General features: G+C 43.0%; 1 protein-coding gene across 2 annotated transcripts in view; it reads left to right on the top strand.

The window, feature by feature from the left end:
- The window catches only part of cdh11 (cadherin 11, type 2, OB-cadherin (osteoblast)), a 70,886-nt gene that overhangs the window by 12,610 nt on the left and 38,518 nt on the right, over nucleotides 1-19,758 (top strand). The window contains exon 2 of one of the 2 annotated variants that reach the window (XM_047602117.1): nucleotides 19,579-19,639. The gene's annotated coding sequence lies outside the window, so the exon portion shown is untranslated. Of the gene's footprint in view, nucleotides 1-19,574; nucleotides 19,640-19,758 lie in introns of both variants that reach the window. The other variant, XM_047602116.1, reaches the window with a different exon arrangement.

The raw sequence follows: 19,758 nt of genomic DNA, 5'->3' as shown, positions 1-19,758 counted from the left end.
ACGTACATTGTTGAATGTGAAGACGTGTCATGTGCTTGGGGCTGTAGCGTAGAGCTGTAAAAACACCTGAATTTGCGCATCATAGAACCTGCGTCATGGAAATGTACGTATCTTTCACTCCATCTCACCATCTCTTCTTCCTCTGACCCTCGCTGGTTCCCCAGGGTCGTGGTGTCAGCTGTTGGACAATAGGACAGCTGTATCCAGATCAGCCAAAGAGCTACAAGCCCCTGGGGGTGGGATTAAGCCAATTAGTATCTGTCAATCACAGTGGCATATCATGGACAGCTAGATCAATACTTGGATGAAGGGGGGGCAGCACAGGCACATGGATGGAGGCTGGCAGTGAGGGGGACGGGGCGGATGGATGGACAAGCTGAGCAGCCAGAGCGGTAGGATGATGAAGGGATAAAAGCGTGGAGAACAAGAAAGCATATGAAAAAAAAAAGGAGCAATGGAGAGTGAGCGGAAGGATGATTGGACTGAAAAAGAAGAACCACCCAACCATGGAGGCCACTGGAAAACTGCGGCAAAACTAAATGAGATGTGCTTAGAGAGCGTGGAAGGTCTCATGCGACAAATACGTGAAAATAACGCAGCTAAATGTAGATGTGGGAGAAAGGGAAGATGAAATTTGAAAAAGCATGGGGGGGAAGAAGAAACAACTGGGGTGAAAGACCGAACAAAAAAAAAATACCCAGAGAGATGAATAAAGATATAATGAACTCTGAGAGACGGTAGAAATGAAGAGGTGAGACAATCAGGACGAGCCAGCTCCTTCCATCTCCTTCTCTGATCGTTTCTCTGTGTCCCATCTGGTTTGATATTTGTGGGTGTGCGCTCCGTATTCCACAGAGGTTTGCAGGGGAATTTGTTTATCGTGGTCGGGGACATCAGGAGATCTCATCGCCTCCAGACAGCTGAAAGAGGGGAGGGAAAAAAAAAAAGGGCCCCAGCCGAGAATCAATAGGCTTCAGATAAGAGAATGGCAGGGTGGGAGGGAGGGGGGAGGAGGAGGGAGAGGATGTGTGGGGGGTGTGTGTGGAAGGAAGGATAGCGAGAAATGATGCAAAAAAAAGTGAGGAAATGAGAAAAAGAGGAAAGGGGGAATGGGGTAGCAGATGGTTAATAAAAAAACATGCTATCATAGTCAAGTAAACAGGAAAGAATGGGCTGGGAAGAATGTGGAGGAAGCACCCATACAGTCAAGTATGAATCCAGAAAATCAAGAAAGACTAAAGAATCAAAATGAATGATAGAATTGCATGGAGGGTGGAAGAGGAAGGATGGAGATATTAAAAATCTCTCTGTTCTGGCACATCTGTCACATCCACAGTATGAGGAAATAATTGTGAATGGGGTTTCTGCTGCTTTCACCAGCAATGAACTTCTGTTCCTTCTTAAAATTTTAAAGCTAAATGGACTGCAAGGGATGTGGTGGAAGGAAAAAAAAATGGGGAGGAACCAAAGAGAAAATGGATAAGGGAAGGGGGAAAGAAAGGAAAGGAAGAGAAGATAGAAGAGATGTAGAAAGATGAAAATGAATTAAGGACGGGGGAGTAAGAGTGGAAGATGCAAGTGGCACAAAGAGAACAAAAAAAAAGAAATGAAACAAAAATTGAGAGGGGGGTGCCTTTAAAGCAATAATGATGGGAGAGGGAAATTGCACAGTGAAGAGGGGGTGGTGAGAAGAGAAGGTTTTATAAAAGTCGACACAAATGAATAAAAGGCCAGATGAGTGAGGAAAAAGAAGGAAACGCAGAAAAGAGAACTGAGAAGAAGAGGATGTTGTTGTATGAATACGAAGCTCGGAACATCTGGCATGACTCTCAAAAACTTCTTCTGCCTTTTGAATTTGTGTGTGTGTCTGTGTGTGTGTGTGTGTGTGTGAAGGATATTGGGTGGGGGTTTGTTAGTCTAAAGCAGTGATGCAGACGGAGACGCGCCAACCAGGCCTGCCACACTCACTTATACACGCCTGGATGGATGCAGAAAGGGAGATCGAAGGTTTGAGAAAGGAGAGGGCCGGGACACACACACAAAAAAAGGAGAGAGATGCTGGATAGGGAGAGGTGAATAAAAAGAAGGGACAGAAAGAGGGAGGAGGAGACGAGCAGATGGGGAGGCAGGGGCGGGGGGGAGACTGGGAGCGAGACAGGGATGGGGGGGGGCACGGAGAAGAGAGATTTGTTTTTGATTGATTTACCTTGCGATCCAAGGCCACCGAGCCATGTAATCACAGAGAGGGGTTTTGATCTTAACTCTTTATGCGGATGAAGTGTCATTTCTTAAGTTCATGGAGGCAAGACGGAAAAGTTCACCCCCCGGACCGTACGCGTCATTTCATAACTTTTAAGACTTTTTCATTACTATTAATTCACAAACACTCAACAAGTGTGTTTTCCGCCCGGCCTCTCTCTTAAGCAGGCTCTGAATAATTCATGGCGTTTCATCAGTGACATATTGTTCTAACATTTGGAGGAGAAAATCTTCTCCTCTTGTTGCTTTCCCTCTGAAACATGTCTGTCTGCCGTAGCAATAACTTTACTTTACTATGATTCAAAAGCAGTCGTCCTCTTTCTCGTCGTCTAAAAGAACCCTTTTCTCATTTTGCCGTCTTGATCTTTTCCTCTTTAAAAGTGTATTCTGTCTGCTCTTTGAGGTCTTAACAAGCATATTTTCCGCCTGTTTTAACCCTTAAGGAGGAGCTGAATAATTCATTTGGTTGCGCTCCCACTAGTTTTGCTAATAGGTCAGTCACAAAGCCATACATTTGTAAATGAGGGTAATCCACCTTTATGAGTCCCTGCGCATGTGTTTGAGCCACCATTTGTGTGTGTGTTACGCTTTTTTTTGTGTGTGTGTATGTGTTTAGACGGGTCGGGCTCTCAGGTTTTAAGACAAGGAGCGTTTTGTCCAACACGAATTTGTGTGTGTGTGTGTGCGTGCGTGCATGTGTGTTTTAGCTGTCGAGTGCTGAGTGCTGCCAAGATTTGTAGCTGTGCTGCCACAATGACCCTTTCATCCAAAGAACCATCTGATTGTGTGTGTGTGTGTTTGTGTGTGTGCACGGTCGCACATGTGTGTGTGAGTGATTCTGTAGGCCTCTTTTCTGTGGGACCCAATCTCTTTATCTGTCCAGTACAATAAAAGATGGAAGCCTGGAGGCACAGACACAAATGGACGGATGACAGGCACAGAGACAGACAGTGGGAAGATAAATAGACAGACAGACAGACAGACAGAAAGAAAGAAAGATAACTGGGATGAACAGAGGTGTATCATTCGGATCAATGGTATGGCTTAAACAAACACTACCTTTAATCGCAAGTTTTGATACAGGAAACCCACGTCTCTACCACCTCATTCGAATCTTCTCATCAACGCAGACCTGCTACCGCCGCTTTTCTATCCGTCCGATGAACAACACCACCTCCTTTATGCTCTCTCTTGTTAAAAATGCGTTCTTACCTTTTTAAGCATGCGGCCGATAGTGTCATAGCAATAGCAGAATATGGCAAAATTCCTAGATTGCAAACTTCAGCAGAATGAAACGGTGAGAACGGCAAGAGTCGGAGGCACGGGACAGAAAATGAGAGCAAAGCAGTGAAGTAGAAAAGCTTTCCGCTGCAAGATAAGAGAATATTAGGGCAAATACAGGTGGGAAAAGACGGGGGGCTGAACGCTTTATTAGTTCTTGATTAGGCAGCGTTTCAGCCAGCGGGAATGAATGAAGACTGAAACGACTGACTCGGAAAGGTTATTTCCACCACTGGGAAGCTCAGAGACAGATTCGACTAAAATTATACCTCCTTAAAATAATGCACAGAAATATTTCAGCTACGGTAAATGTGTCATCTGTAGCGTCTGAGAGGAGTCGGCATTTTCCAGACAGTTTGTGAACTGATTATGGGAAAAAATAAAAGATGTAAGGGGAAGGGGAGGAGAGAGAATTAAAAATGGAGAGAAAATGGGGAAGGAGACCGTGGAAATGGAAAGAACAAAAAAAGGAGAACAAAAACTGAAGCTCAAGTGTGCAGGCCTCGTTCGAGAGGAAATGTGCGCGTATCTGTTTGTGTGTGATGCCAGTTTCCAAGCTGCGAATAGCTGTGGTGAGTCTAACCTAGGCTGACAGCAATCACACACTCAAACTACCTGCTTTAAGGGGATGCCATTTGGAGTTCTCTCTTTCTTTCTTTCTCTGCAGATGTGTTTTTTGGCCTTCTCGGACCCCTAATTTGATGAGTTTTCCATAGCCGGGGCCCCCAGTTCCTCCAAATGCATGAGCTTGTGTGTGGTTTTGGCAAGCGGCCAAGCTATTTTTGGCATTCTTGACTAGTTGGACATGCTAAGCAAAGTCTGGGTTTGTTCCCCGCCAGTGTTTCTCATATTTCATATATTCTTTTGTTTTTGTTCTTTCCATGCTTCTCTAACCATTTGACTTGCTCCCTTCTCCCATTTTCTCTTGTTTTTTTTTTTTTTTTCAAATCTCCCGTCTCTACTAAACCCATTGTAGTCTTTGTATGGTAGAAACTGACTGACTAACCAGTAACAGTCTTTGTTATACGGTTAAAGCAAATTGTTCACAAAGGTGGTCCAGTCAAACAAAGTAAAACGTGCCTGCACGACAGGGACAGGTTGATGTGATGCCCATTAGGGTTGGGTTTAAAATAAATTGCTTGATTTGGATGATGAGGGGTGATTTAGAAATATGAATCCTCTCATTAGAAATCTGAGAGCAATGTCAGGCCTGGAAGCTGATGTGAAGTGGCATCGCCAGAGAAGAGCTGGACATATGCAAGAGGTGCCAACTAGAGTTCCAATATTGGGGAAATACTGCCTATAATTTTGTTTCGCTGAAGTCTCTTACATCCTTGGGTAATCTGAACTGATTGTGAAAATCTGTAGTGTTTATGTCTAAGGTCAAGACCAACCAAAGAGGACAGGTTTAATTAGTGACAGTAGAGTGTGGGTGGTCTGGGAGGAGGTGGAGCTATCGTTACGGGAACAGTGGTAGGTACAACTTCTTACCATTAGCGGATGGTGGAAGTTAGAGACAATGCACTAAAGTAGTAAAAAGAGTTTTGTGTGTGAGAAAGAGAAAGAGGCAGAGGGAGGGAGACAGAGGCCCTGCATCATCATCCATTTGCATAACACTACAGCCGACTGCAGTTAAAAGGACACTTTTTTTTTAATGGTGTGTGTGCCGGACCCGCAGGGAGACACAGTAGGAGGTGGGAGAATACACCACACACACACACACACACACACACACACACACACACACACACACACACACACACACACACACACAGTAAACGGTTAACAAATGAGACGGCTGTGATGTAAATGGTTATTCTTTTCACGGTCTCTTTATGTGCGTTGTTTGTTCCTGTTGAACAGTCAGCTCAGCCTTTTCACCCCAAACTTTAACCTCCGACAGAGGCAGAGAAGGAACATCACAACACACTGGGGTGAATGTGTGTCTGAATATGAATGGTCTCCTCTGCCTATGTCGATTTGTTGTTTGTTTACCTGGTGCATCGTGACACGCAGCATGGCCACTTCCTGGTGTATTACAACCTGCAGCTGCTGATTTGAATGGAGGTGGACTGTTCGCTCCATTTAGACTCTGTTTTCCTAAACAAATAGAGAAAAGGACAACGCCTGCTGTCTTGCTCTGTAGGATTAGATGCTGAATTCAACAAGGTTTCCTCTGATATATATTTGACAAGCTATAGATTTCTTAAGTCTAGAAAGGAGGCTTCTAAAAATCGAAGAAGACGCAGTTTATCCTCATTTATAGCACTGCTAAGGTTCATCCTTTCTTTATATGATCAGATAATGACCTGACAGCCATATATAAGTATGGCTTGGAGCTCAGCAGAGCAGCAAACACAACGGACTTTGAATGGTATTGCATTTGAGTATCATCATAATCTCCCGCTCGCAGGTAACGACGCCTCTCTCTTTATCTCTGTGTGCTCAGAAGTGTCTGGATGTGCGCCAGGAAAGTACGACACACACACACAGGCCAAGTGGCCTCGTTCCACGCAAATGAAAACATCGCAAAAAGCATCTGTACACACACACACACACACCACAGAGGAAGAGGAGAAAGCAGGGAGGGGCGTGCACGTGTGAGAGCTTGTGGGTGTGTGGGTGGCACACACAGAGAGCTGGAGATTTCACAAAAAAAAAAAAAAAGATCAGTCATCGTGTCCTTGGAGAAGCCATTTTTTCTTTCTCTCGTTTTCACTCTTTCCCTTCAATGTCTCTGATTTTACACCCGTGTCAAACTGAGTCCATCCTTACTGGGATGTGATGCTCTAGGTCAACTACATTATATCAATAATAATAATAATAATAATGATAAAAACGGTTAAATTGCCTTTTTATTTTTCTCAGAAAGACACACACAACTAACACTTCAGTCAGAACACTGGGCCTGACCTCCACTTGTTGGCTATTACACAGCCTCACAGGCTGTCCACTTGCTGGATTGATTAAAGTGGAAGAGAAAACCACCCTCAGCTCTGGTTTTTCACACCGCGATTTAAACTGCTGCGACGTGCGACAAACATGACACGAGTTCCAAAAACAATCTGCAGGTTTCCAGGGATATTGTGTGGGATCGGTAAAAGATGCAGAGAATCTCTGAAGGTGCTCGTCGGCTGCGCGCTGAAACCCCCTCAACAAATAAATTGCACTGAATCAAATCTCCCCGTTATTCCTCGAATAACCGTGAAATGCAATGTGCAAGCACTGAAGGCATTTCTCCACTTGCATTTCTTTCAGGGCGCTGATGCTGTGTTTCATCGGCTGTCAGACGGTCCCAGCTCCAGGTTTGACTTTTTGAAATCCCACCCACAAATAGGGATTTCTCAACAGGGGCCGTAATCTCACCTTAACTGAAGGGTTTTGTTCGAAATTAAATAAGATTTTTGGGCCTGTCAAAATCGTTCCTCGTCATAGAGCCACCGAGGCAACGTTTCTAGAGAGTGAATCACCAGATCTTTTTTCAAGTATGACATTCTTGAACATTGAAGTATTGACAGAGCATCTCATTGTCTCCTCACTTAGGTTCAACGTCCCATCTGAAACGAGACTTACACAAATAAACCAAAGCCTTAATTTCGCTCCGTCCCTTGAAAGTGCCTGAACGTGTCGTAGAGTGACGGTGCTTTGAACCTCGGTTAGATTGCTTTGACCCCTGGTCATGTCTCTAATCAACCTCCAACACTTTACCTCAATCGATTCCTGGAAGGCCTTCGTTTCGAAAGGTTATAGATCCACAGAAGCCATCAGGCGTCTGAGAGGACCCTGCTAACTTGCTAATATAACATCGCCGGTGCCTCTTGAAGCCAGCTGCTTTGAATTTCATCCAGACAGTAGCCAGCCAACGTCACGACTGCTTAGCAAAAGCACAAAAGCGCCCGTGAATCTTGGTTTAGTGACCCACTAAAAATAGATGGCTTGCCTGAAGATCTGCGAGTGGGGGAACAGGTGTTTACCCTCCCAGTGTGTTTTGTCCTGCTTTTCATTTCCTTTGCGCGGCCTCTCCGTGCTTATCTGCTGCACGGGACACACCCTGCATCTCTGCTCTCGCTCTCCTTCCTCCCTTTATCTCCCGCTCCCGCTCCCCCTCTCTGGATCCCCTGAGGCTGTTTAGAGGGGATCTGTGACAGATTTTGCTGTGTGTGCGTGTAGCACTAGTAGCTCTAGTAGTAATGACAGGCAGATGGGGGTTATTCATCATCAGCCAAGTCTCTGTGAGCAAAGCAACTATGCCTCTCTCTCCCATGCCATCTATTTATCTATCTATCTAAGTGACGCGTCTGAATAATGATGGATAAAAGAAAATCCTCTTTACTTTGCTCCGGAGCTCTTTATATTCTCTTTGCCTCTGTGTGTCGCAGTTACAGCAGCATTGCCAATGCACTGTAGTTCTAACTATTACATTTATTTATTTCTCGCAAGTTTTAATAATGAATTGATCCAAGATTTCCATCTGGTGCCTCATTATTAGACATTCACTTGGTTGTAAAAGTTTAAATTAATGTGTGAAATTCATACGGGACGACATTAAAACCAATTACTGCCTCATCTGGGAGTGGTGGACGTGCTCACATCTAAATCACAGCTCGCACACCTCTCTCTCACACACACGCACACACACACACCCACACACACACACACACACACATGCGCATTCACAAACGCAGCAGTATTTGCAAATAGGTCAAACCCCTTTGACCACATCCATCCCGAGATCCACTGCGCTACGGCAGCGCACACTTTCTCACACAGACAAACACGTGCACATCCATAGGAGACAAAAAAATAAATAAATAAATAAATCACACACCCACACACACTGCAACACGCACCTACATGCTGCAGGGCTGTCACAGCTCTATTATTTTTCTGAAGTGGCTTTTCAATTCCATGGCGGATGCTTGAGGCAGTGTGTGTCTGTGTGTGTGCGTGTGTGTAAGATTGTGTGATACCGTGATGGGTGAGGAGGGGGTGTTTGACAAAGATTGTGACATAAACCATTTAAAGTGCTGCCCTCGTGTTCGACTGTAGGCTTGTGTGTGCGATTGCTGTTGACATTAAATCCTCTGTTCGGGTTAGTTCGTTCAGGGAACATTAACATAAAGCGAAGAGGAGGAGACAGAAACTGTGATGAGAGGAGAGGTTCAGGAGGGGAAACCATTTGTTTTTACTTTGACTGGGAGAAAAAGAAGTGCCCCATGTGCATTATTTGCATCGAATATGGATTGAACAATATGTCCAACCAATGTACAATATGAATTGTATGTTCAGTAAGATTTTGTTGTGTGAACATATCACATATGTTTTTAATATGAAACATGCTTTGTACAAAGTACCTGCTGAGTCACCATGTGGAGACAGATTCAGGTTTCCACTTATAGTTAACAGGTAGTTAAACATCCAAGGAAATGTTCGGAGAAGAGACAACATAAAAAAATCAGAGACAACAGTTAAACAGAGGCAAGGATGAAGCTGAAGGACACAAAAAAGACCAAAAACACACAAATTCAATTTGTACACAAACCCTCAGTTTGAGCTGCACGGGACACTGAGCATTTTCCCAGCTGGATAACTAGGAGCCGTAAAAGTTCACACGTTTAACTGCAATGTTAAATAAATTAAAAGTAAGAGGAGTAAAAGTGACAAGAGAAGAGGGAGATCCTCCACTAGTTGATGCTTTGTCATTCCAGCCGCACTTAAGTGTCTAATTGATTCCGACGACCCCTATTTTCTAACTGTGGTCTCCTTATTGATCCAGTTACTGCTGCTGCTGCTCAGCTCTCGCCAAGTCATTCTCCTAGTCATTACCGCCAAGAAGAGGACTGATGTGTGGTCCCAAAAAAACAACTTTAATGCAAAAACTCAGTCAGCTCATCGGCGAGTCTTAGAGGGAGTAAAACAGGTCGATCTAAGAACAGGTTTTGGTAATTGAACTAAAGCTAACAAAAAAAAAGATTAAGTTTTTGCCACATTGAAACGTTGGCCTGTAAATTGTAAAGGTTAATAGTCAAAACTTAAGAAATGACCTCTTCTTAAGAGTGACTGCAATGAAAACAGTAGCCTAAAACACAGCAGGCAGAGGCCTCACAGAATATGTTCTGCCACTCTACCTTGAAATCAATTTCATGTTGGGTTACAGTATGTGTGTGTCCCGATCAGAGGTCATAACCTCCACCTGCTGACTGTGTCTCCTTTCCCAAATTAAAAGACTGCATCACATTACATACAGCTCCCTTGCACGCACACACACACCCACACCCACACACACACAGACGGTAAACCTAGCGGCCATACACACACTGGGACAAAGCACATCGTATTACCTGTGTAAGGACAGAGCCACTGCAGCTAGCACAAAGAAACTCAATAGGCTTTTAAGATTCATTTAGCCTGGACAGCAGGGCTTACTATAGCCACACCAACTAGATCTGATAGCACGTATGGAACGAAAGAGAGGCAACGGAGATGGATCGAGGCCGACTTTACATTACAACCTCCTGATAGCGACGCGAGAGGGAAATGCTCCGAGGGGTTAAGATGTAGAGGTTTGCGGAGAGCCAAAAGAGGGAGGACAGAAAAAGAACGACTAAATATATAACAGGTATGAGAAGGATAGTCGTGCCGGGGGTGGAGATCAATTCAGCGTGCACTCAAACAGCCAATAAATGTAACAGCAAAGAGCGCGATGAGGTAGATTTGTTTCCAGGTCTGCTGAATTGTAACACAGTAAGCTGTTGCATTGGGCTTTGATGGCTGCAGTGTGGGCAGGATGGCCAGCTTCTCTCACACAGCCCCTTCCAGCATCTCTACACCGCCTACTATGAGTCTACAGGATGCATGTATACACGGTTAGTGTTTGGTCTTTATTTCCAGCACCGCGTTTTTTTTTTTTTTTTTTTTTCCTTTTTGGCTTTCTTTCATAAATTATTTCGATTCTAATATGCTTATTAATATGATTATTTCCTTCTTTGAAGAACCGGCGACTCGTGTCAGCGCCAACTTCCAAGCTGCTTCACGTGGCACAGACATCATTATACGAAAAGATCTGGAGTCGAAATGAAAACACTGGCAGTTGCTAGCAGCGCTATATTCGAAAGCAGTTTGAGAACATGCCAAATTCAATTTAGTTTGGAGTTTACCGCTTGCCTTGGGTTAGGAGGAAGAGAGGGAGGCAGCAGGGGAGTAATGACAAGGATGGAGAGAGAGATGGAGGTAAAGGTGGGGAGGAGAGTGAGAGCAATGGAGAGAGATAAATTAACATCTATAAACGCTGCAGAACTCTTGAGCTGTAGGGAGAAGCTGAATGATAGAACAAACATCCTCATATTTAATGGACCTTCTTTCATTTCCACTCCTGCTCCAGATTAGGGCCGAACGTAACTCAAATATACTGGTGGGTGTGTTTGGGTTCGCATTTCAGAATGTGTGAGTGAGGCTTTAGATATCAGTTCCTATCTACATCAGCTTGTCTTTATGTATTAACTTTCAAATTAGACAAGAGGAGATTAAGAAATGAAGTACGGGGGCAGTGAAATATGATAAATTCTGAATGTTAGAAACTACAGTCTGGAAAGAACAATACAACATGGCATGTTAATATACACGTACGTTATTTAGTGTGACTGGCCTCAGAGGAACAGATGCATAATGGCAGGCAACAGACCGTGAAGGATGAGAAACAACACAGGTAACATCAACATTTAGATTTAACATAAATGTCCAGTAGCAGAACCACATGAACAATCACCATGTTTCAATCTATGCTCGACAATGTTACTATCGAGGGATTTTCACAGAGAGACCATTTCATTCTTTCTTTGATGATCAGATAACATTTTGAAGAATGGCAGAATCAGTTACATCAAAACTGTCCTATTACTTATCGCAGAAATGTCTTAAATCAAACACAATTTTAACATGTTAATGTGGCCGTAGATTATCAAACTGAAACTCTCCCAGCGTGCTTCAAAATCGAGGCAGCGCTATTTTTGGAGCGACGCGATCACAAATGGTACAAAAGGTACAAATTCCTTCTTGCATTGATAAGAGTTAATACCACTCACGGTTACTCAGCTTAACTTTCCATTACTCAGGCATATGGTGGATATTTTCTGCTGATTTATCAATGCCACAGGCTTTCAGTGGATCTTCAAATAAACGGCTAAGACACTCTGAGCCTAGAAAATCACCAGATGTACAGTAACTTTCACATCAAGCTTATTAAATCTGCATGTACTCCATGGGCACAGCTTAGAGGAAGAAATCCATAACATTTTTTATTTTTTTTTGCAGTAGCAGCTTTGCTCTCTTCCTCTCAGCTGCTCCCCTTTTCTCTCCTCTCCCCAGATGCCTTTTAGAGTTGTCATTGGAGAGTGACCTGTATTATCTATCTCTGACTCTCTCTCCCCGGCTCTGTCTCTTTCTCTGTCTGAACGGAGATTTAGATAAGAGAGTCTGAGCTGCGAGAGAGCGGCCGCTGAATACCAAGAGACGGAGCAAGAGAACAAGAGAGGGGCCAGAGTGGAAGCGGGGAGTGAAGGCCAGATTTACTGAGCCGCCCGCACCTTGTTTCAGACTCATCCCGCCGTTAGAGAGGTTCATGTTGCTTATCAGACGGGCGCACTGGGATCACAGTGAAGCTTGACTGTCATCTGCAGCTCACCCTGTGCCGCCCCTCTCTTTTATATATTTGCAAATGCGAGGGAGATTTACACAACGAACATGAGGATATGATCAGCGTGATTGTGCCTTCAGCTGGATTTACTGAGGTTAAGTCTGTCCCATATTATACACACGTCTCGCCGGCGTGATAGTGTATCCTCATCGTCTTGCGGTTTAGTTCCTTGTTTTTTTGTTTGTGCGTGAATCTGTTATTCTGCGTGTGTGTGAGAGTGTGGGGGAACTGTTTTCATCTGTCCGATTCTGCATATGACATACACACAGCGACGGGCCACCATTTAAAACGTCCCCAAGGTGATCGATGAGGTGCTGATGGAAATGTCATCTGGTGCTAAATCATTTATCATTGCTCATCCAGCCTCATGAATTTCTCCTTTTGGGTTTCAATCATTTTCGCTCTTTTTAAGCGACACAGTTTGAATGTAGAGGTCCACGGGAGTGTGCGTGTGGTTTGTATTTTTTGGCTTTTGGTTGTTTTTTCTTTTTATCTGACTGCAGTGAAAGTAGTAGTAATAATTAGTTATGGGCCGGACACTGATGGCCTGTGTTGACATGGACCCATGTGATCGGGAGCTTTTTAAAGCATAATGCCTCACATAATGTCATGGAGGAATCAAATACCCATAAAACCACAAGGCAATCCTCCATTCACACACTACAAAATGTCATTTTCCATCTTAAATCATATACTATAGACGGCACAGAGGAGCAGTAATATAAGCCATTATTGATCCCTGCAGGCAACAAAGCCTCACCGAAGAAGTACGTGGGTGAGGGGGGTTATTTTATGATTTAAACATACTTTAAAGGGTAATGTCAAACTGAACTCAAGCCTGTGTCATGATGCAGCTGCGTGAGCTCATTACGTATTAATGCCAATGTGCATCTGTGTGAAGTGCTGGCTGAACCACCGCAAGACAGAACGTGTCACACAGTAACAAACCAGCTAAATGAATGAAACTCGTGTGCACACACACACATAAACGGTGCCCACATGCAGAACTGCGCATGTTAATCGCATGTTTATTTTCTCTCGTGCCTTCTTCTCATCCTCTTCCTCCTCCTCCTCCTCTTTCTCACCTTTGATTTATCCGTCATCTATCTCTTTGCCTGCTCTTTATCCTTCCTCCCCACCCTGTCAGTTGAGCGACTGTTGCTCGTTTTTCTCTGTCTCTCTAAGTCAACATGTCAAGTGCAATATACCTCTTCCCTCAGTCACATCGACGGTAACACACAGCATTAATTGTGGAAGCGTGTGGCGGGTGTGTGCTGCGGTGTTTGCATGTACCACCCTAAGAAAAATTAGTCGTAAGGTTTGTGTGATTTATTACACTAAGACAGATTTGTGTGTTTTTATCTAGAAGGCAGCAGACTCTTACCTTCAAATGCTGCAGTTTTATATCCCTGCTTTGCCCTCATCTCTAAGTCCTTCACCCTTGGCACAGAGAATCTCTAAAGCTGATTGTTGTACATGTTACACAGGACAGTGTGGCTGACCTACAGTTCACATAGAGCGGGCAGTAATACGGGCTCCAGACGGAGTGTAAAAGACAGAAACCGGAGCTCTATAAGAAACACATTAGGAAATGAAAATGGACCAGTTCGGTGTACCTCTTTCATATTATTTTCCTCCTCGAAATTAGATTAACTCAACTGTATCATCAAAATTAGTTTTCTTTGTGTAGCAAAATGACAGCGCAGGGTTTTTATTTTCCTTATTTAGTTTGTGCAGTGACAAAAAAGAGAGATAACGGCTACATATGAAATAGTCTATGAATATACACAATGTAAATGGCCAGTTTGTGCAGATAAAAGCGCCTCGAGGGGCTAATAAGCGTCTTACCGTAATGCAGAGGGTGAAGTCGTAAACAATAATGTATTAAACTGCAAAAAACATGAACATCCTTTTTTTTTTTTTCGGAAATGAGCATCATTGCTTTTACAGAAGCAAATTAGTAGGACAAAAAAAATCCATGTGTAGAATATAATGAGGTGCAATTTACAGTGGCATCACCAGAAGACAATACTGAATGCACACCTAAAGTGCATCACTTTTAAATTCCCAGAGCCTCATGGACTTGAAGTTTAATTACAATGCATCGGCAATAAAATGAGCTCCTAAGTATAGTTGTCCTTGTCGACGTTCCATGCCCCATCATGAACTTGCAGCATCCTTAAGACAACTACATAGCGGTTTGCTCACTTGCTGAATATTACTCAAGGTAATCTATGGCACTTGATGAAAAGTTTCCTTTTCTGGGCATTTACAAAGAAACATCATTTTGTAAAGTAAAGCTGGAGGCTTACACCTGTACCTTCAGCAGATTTAGTGGTACCATGTCCAGCTTTCTTTAAAGAAGAATGACATCATCACTGGTGATTACAATCAGTTGATCAGTTTTTTGTCCATCACTCGATTGGACGATCAATAGTTTCATTTATCAACAACAACAAAAAAAAAGTCAAATATTCGCACAGGCCACAATCTCAAGATCACTGTAAGTCTTTGTCCGAAATAAATTGAAAACATTAAAAAGATACCATTTTTAGGTGAAGGCGGGGAATTTCTATCGCTCGTCGTAGGAGATGGAAAAATAAATTGACTTCTATCTTCCCGGCTTATCTAACGCCACAGAGATACTTGAGAGCAGAGAAACAGAGTGGTGTTTTAGAGGAGGAAGTACACGACTGTCTGGGCCAACTTCTGTAGGAGTGGCACTGTTGTGAGAGCAGGACGTCTGAGCTCGGGTATAGAGAGTCGACCCACAGTTACCACCCCCTGGAAAATGACGTCACCGCCATTTGCACCTGGGCAAGCTGTGCTGTTTTATTTCAGACTCAGCAATGACTCAGAGGCGAGGTAAGAGGAAACAAAGGAGGAGGAGGAGGAGGAGGAGGAGGAGGAGGAGAGTGAGAGGAGGATGCTTGACTGAAGATAAAATATATGAGAGGAATTGTGCAGCAGAAAATAAGTTGGAGGCATGTATATAAAGAAGAGGCAGTGGGTGTCCACTTTCCAGACTGGTGCCAAGTTCAAACAGGTCTAAATCATTGCTGGCCCACTGCTTGGCCTATGCTAAACTTGTAACTGTTTTCCACAATGTTTGCCAATGTGTCTGAGAGTAAATCATGGTGGGACATTTAAGTGAGCAGTGTGTGTGTGTGTGGGTGCAGGTGTGCATGGACCAGTACATAGTAACACTTCAGCAGCTTGTATACACTCATACAATGGTATGAGCTTGTGTTTGTCTGTGTGCCCATGCACCTGTGAATGCACAGATAATAGTGACACAGCTGGGATCCCCCAGTCGCTGCCAGCCAATATGTGTGAGTGAGTGTGTGTGTGAGTGTGTGTGTGTGTGTGTGTGGGCACCAGCTGCGCCCACTGTGCTCATCCTCAAAGCCGCTATCACATTCTGTTTGCATCATTTCATCGCCGTATTACTGACAGCGTCAAACTCATGAACACATGCTTAGAGTTACAAGCCCATACTCACTTCCACATCCATGCATATAATCACCTTCTCACATTCCGTGACACACGATATGATTATTACACGCGCAACAAAAGGTGTTTGAAGCTGCTTGCTACCAAAAAAAAAAGGGATTTCCTCTCAGTACAGAAGAGGAGAAGATTCAAGCTTTATACCAATCCTGAATGATGATCCCTTTCTCAATAACCATCAGTTCTTGTCTAGAAAGTCTAACAAAGGCCAAAGTACTTTAAACTCTGGGTCAGAGATGACTTCAACACAAGTTTCCCCGTGTAAAGGTCATCTGTTATACTGCCTCATAAAGCCAGAGAGGTCAGTAGCTGAGTGAAGAGTTCAAAAAAAAAAAAAAAAATCACTTCAAACTATATATCCCAGCCAGAAAATGGTATTGCTGTCCAAATGGCTGCTATCATGGAGTCAATCTTAGCATTTTGTTTTAGAACTCACATGAAACAGCAGATTTTAATCTCGGAGTATAATGTGTTTGGATAGAGCTCAGCTAGAGGACTATAATCAGAATAATTATTCTGGTCTCACTCCAGCTTCAGGCCTTTTAGCTAATGACAGACGCAACACTAATGGCTTGATTTCTAGACGCCTATTTACATCTGGACACGACACGTGTGCGCACATACTGTGCGTGTCTGTTCGTTTGGGCAGGCCGGCATAACCGCGCCGTTTGCAGACAGGTTGAATAAATAAATAAATAAATAAATAAATGCAAATTTCCGATTATTTTCTGCAACAATGGGCAACGAAGCAGAGAAAAAGATGCCTGTTTTCATTCTAAAGTGACCTTGTTCCAGGCAGCTGCAATCGATGTCTCTTCATACACGCTTTTGTTCGCTTGTTGAACGGAACCCATCCAACATGTCACAATAGAAGAAAAATATCCAATTTCTTACATTGCAAAATGAAACTTGAGCAAAAATGCTGGCGCTTTCCTCCCGGTGCTCGCTGTGCAGAACACGCACGTGGAATAAAGCGGGGCTGTGGAGTACTTCCATTGTATAGATTAACATGACAGGAGGCTGATGTGCTGAACAGTCCTATTAGGAAGCACACTGTAGAAGATGTATTCATTATATAGCCAAGACACACAATTTGCACATCCAGGGCCCTGTCTGAGTGCAGTCGTATATCACCACATTTTTCAGTGGTTTTCCTCAACTGTTATTTATTGCTGAAATATCACATTACATCCATAGGCTGTTGTCACTTGATTGTCGGGAAAATCCGTCTTCACAAATGAATGCGATTCATCAGAATAAATCAATAGGAAATATTATCACTTTCATGAATCCTGCATGCTGCAGTGAAACACGTCAACAACTGAAGTGTCGACAGCAGCCTACCAATCAATAGGCCTCCCTTCATACATTTCACAATCCAGACTGTGAAATTATTGACAGGATTGTCTCAGAGTCCCTAGCAGTACCACAACACGATAAAATCCATTTCCCTCACATAACGAGCCATCATTTTCTGGGTGGAGTGAGCTCAATCGTCTCTGAATATAAAGCAGGCAGATTTAGCTGCAGAACGATAATAACAACTGTGATTGGTGTAATTCCATAGCGACAGTACTCGCATCACACAGTAATGATTAGAGCAGAGCTTCAGTGAGCATGCCACCTTTAAAAAAAAAAAAAAAAAAAAAAAAACACATCTCCAGTGTAGTTACCAACGATGCGCTGCATTGTTGCTGTAAATGCTGTGTCAGCACGTGTTGTTCCAGATAATTAGATAAAAACTTTTTTTTTTGCTTTTCCTTTTTTTTCTCCTTTTTAACAAGGTGACAGGAGCCAGTGTGCTCTGCATACAAAAGAGGTCGACCTGCTACAGTACACGGTAATAATGATAGCACAATGATGTTTGGTGTTATGCGGTGTTACCAGCACCGAATAATAACAATGATGCTTTACTGATGATGAAGGAGTTTAGTGGCACACACACTTTTGATAAAATGAACTGCAGTATTAATGGCGCTGTAAATTTGATTGCACTGCTGCTGTCACTTTCATGTAATGCGGACAAGTTAATCAGCTTTCTTACTAATGACACATTTCAAGGAAAGTATGAGAGAACTAATCGATCTAAGTTCCCCAACCCTTCTTAAATGACAGATGACCAGTGTTTGAGGTAGTTAGTGCACTCTGTTCTAATGTGTCAACATGTTTTTTACTGAACAGAAAGAGCTTAAAAGCAGAACTTCCAGATAAAAAAATAACCAGGGTTCAATCAAATTAAACACAAGAGAAAATAAATTAATTCACAATGTGTTTAAAAGTAAGATTCAAAAAACAGCCTTTGTGCTGTGCACGAGGTCACCGTCACCTTTCAAGTCTCTGAGATTTGGTCTAAACATCTAAAAATCTTAAAGTGCAAGTCGGACTAAAAAAAACATAAAACATTCAATGTCATGCAAAAGTTGTTTTCTGCCGCAGCTACTTGTGTGTCTTTGTGTCGCTGTGAAAAAAAGAAATGAAGGGGGGGTTAATTATTGCAGAATGGCGCTCCTCAAAGCTGTGTGATCTCTCGCCGCACATTTATGAAGATGTGGATGAAAGGAATGTGGAACTGGAGATAAAGGCAGTTTTTTCGACTCTTGATATTCAGCCGTTACGACATTATAAAATATCTTCCTCACTTCACTCACGTGTCATCAAACCCACATAACTGCTGGGTGGAAGGGGACAATTCAACAGACTGCTTTCAGCAGCTTTTTAACCTCGTTCACCAGTTGAAGGCTCGTGAGGATCACAAATATTCAGTTTCCAGGAACGCCCTGCTTCATAGCCATGCTGAGAAACTGCTCTGTGCAACCACTGCACCGCTCCACTGGGACGGACCCAGGTTAAGTAGCTTGCTCAAGGGCTTCTCAGTGGTAGTTACCGAAGGAGGAAAGAGCACGTCCAGTTCAATTCCCTGTGCAGATAACAGCTCAGGAATGTAGCAAATACATATGGGTAGTGGTTTCTATATGATCACTTGTAATATTCTATTGTGCTGCTCTCTGGCCATGGCCCAGATTATAGCTACAGCACAGTGGCTGTCTAAACTAGTGCATGGTACATCATGGAGTGTTTTGGTGAATTTAAACAGAAGTGGTACTTCTGTATGTGAACAACATCCAGGTAGCACTATATCTAAAACAAAGACGACTAGCCTAGTTTGAGTTTTCGCCATCCACCCAAGTAGCCTCTCCTGTTCTAAATGACTGGTGGGGAGTTGAGATGTTTACTTGGAACATCTAAGGGTGGTGTTACATGGCTAGGGCATGATGAACAACCCAACACACGCCTGTAATTAGAATTACTCTGGGGTTGAATCTTCTTTTTTTTTTACAATGATCCATTAATGGCCAGAAACTATTTGTTTACACCCATCTTTTGTTTCAGATTTTATTATCATCACTCCGAATCAAGCAATGTTGATACATAATAAATTGAAAACTTCTTTAGTTTCTCCAGACTTGAACATTTGTTATCAGAGCTGAAGAGTGAGGTATCCAACAGCTTGATGTGTAGTTAGAGGTTTGTGCAGTGGCTAGCATTTAGCACAGAACACGGCACCATTTAAAGCAATGCTGTTTGTTAAAAAGCTTATTTTAATCAAATCCCTCACGTCTTTTTTTTCTTATACATATTCTCTCTGCTTCCTCTCTCCACTGAATAATTACATGCACAAAGTGATGAAATACACCTAATTAAAAGATATCTAATTACATCATAGTTACATAATACAGTATGTAATGTCTCTGGTCTCTTTCCTCCTCACTAAGTGCTGGTTCTCACATGTGATTAAAGGCAATTTCCTCTCTCCCACTTTTGTTTCTGTTAGGCAGATCTGTGTCAGCGTGCAGGGAAGGAAACCTTCATCGTATCCAGCCCAGTGATGAGCTAAAGGTGTGTTATGGCTTTTTTTTTCTTCTCATTTTATGATCTGTGTGTGAGAAATGTATCTATCTGATCTGATCTCATGAAATCTATTGGCATTGACACATCAGGGTTAGCGTGTTTAGCAT

The sequence above is a fragment of the Mugil cephalus genome, chromosome 13, assembly GCF_022458985.1.
Source record: "Mugil cephalus isolate CIBA_MC_2020 chromosome 13, CIBA_Mcephalus_1.1, whole genome shotgun sequence".
Classification (NCBI taxonomy): domain Eukaryota; kingdom Metazoa; phylum Chordata; class Actinopteri; order Mugiliformes; family Mugilidae; genus Mugil; species Mugil cephalus.
The sequence above is the reverse complement of the archived record's forward strand: the minus strand, read 5'-3'. Positions and strand labels throughout refer to the sequence as shown.